Source organism: Branchiostoma belcheri, unplaced genomic scaffold, assembly GCF_001625305.1.
Source record: "Branchiostoma belcheri isolate BF01 breed outbred unplaced genomic scaffold, Haploidv18h27 scaffold72, whole genome shotgun sequence".
NCBI classification, from domain to species: Eukaryota; Metazoa; Chordata; class Leptocardii; order Amphioxiformes; family Branchiostomatidae; genus Branchiostoma; species Branchiostoma belcheri.
In genome coordinates, this window is record NW_017804376.1 from 772,539 (window position 1) to 773,959 (window position 1,421).

The 1,421-nt window shown below is 45.0% G+C and overlaps 1 pseudogene; it reads left to right on the plus strand.

The window, feature by feature from the left end:
• Positions 1-1,421, plus strand: part of LOC109485013 — a 14,703-nt pseudogene that overhangs the window by 8,631 nt on the left and 4,651 nt on the right.

Below are 1,421 nucleotides of genomic sequence, written 5' to 3' on the forward strand. Positions count from 1 at the left end.
TATAGCCGGTATAACCGCCCTTCGGCGTAACACACCAGCTTCTGTATCTGTATAGCCGGTATAACCGCTCTTCGGCGTAACACACCAGCTTCTGTATCTGTATATATATATATAGCCGGTATAACCGCTCTTCGGCGTGACACCAGCTTCTGTATCTGTATAGCCGGTATAACCGCCCTTCGGCGTAACACACCAGCTTCTGTAGATGTATAGCCGATATAACCGCTCTTCGGCGTGACACCAGCTTCTGTATCTGTACAGCCGGTATAACCGCCAGCTTTGATGTTTACATGGGTTGAGATGTTATATATGCTGAGTAGATTTGTACAATGTAGTTGTAAAACTTTGTTTTATTCATCATATTAAAGGTGTGGTGACAAAACTGCTGTCACGTGACCCGAGCATGACGCCTGCGCAGATCCGCATGGCGCTCCTGTCCACGGCAGCGAAGAACAAGATCGACTTTTCCACACTTCCTGAAGACTCAAGACTGAAGACACCCAACAAACTCCTGCAAGTTCCTACAGTACCACAGAAGGGTCAGTAGTTTATGTTTACTGAAGGAAAAACATATTGTTTTTGCACTGTTTCTTCTTCCTCTTCTTCTCCAAATACTGACCTCCTCTGACTTGATCAGTGACCTGAACGAGACCGTCTCCGTCACCATGGTAACGGGTGTTGGGTTATATCATGTTGCAATTTTATCGCAGGAGGGATTTAGACTGCTGTCAACATATATATGAGTGTGTTTGAGTAAGAATTAACGGAGAAGGCCAAGGACTATGACATTGTCTCGCCGCATTGTGGGTGACTGCGGATTTAGCGGAATAACTCTTGAAGGCATTATTCGACGTCCATGATTTTTGGCAGGCAGATTACCGTTGTACAGGCCAATGTCAAGTGCAAGTTTGGGCTTCGTGGAGGTCCGTACGTCACTGCAGTGGACTTTTTGTGTTTGTGGCTTGTGAGCAAAATAACTCGAGTATATTTAAACAGATGTTCATGATTTTTGGTAGGCAACCTACCATTGTAGAGGCCAAGATCAAGTTCGAAAACGGGTCTCGTGGGGGTCCCTATGTCGCTGCAGTGGACCTTTTGTGTTAGATGTATAATGAACTACTCCCACCAACCTCTGCATTGATTAACATGGGGGACAGCTGTCCCCGCATCTGGTATCAAATGCTTACAATTGAGGGGCTGTCCTATAAATACTGGGGCGGGGGAGGAAGAAGGTGGACATTCGTCAGGCAGGTCATTCCTTAAATTGTAAGGCCAGACCAAGTTATTTTTTATGGATGACGTCCACTGGAGACCTTAGATTTATTGCAAAAGCGCGATAAAATACATTAAGGCCACAAAAACCTGATTAACATACGTAGATTTGGAACATACTAACTGTGGAAATACAAAGGTTAGGATGC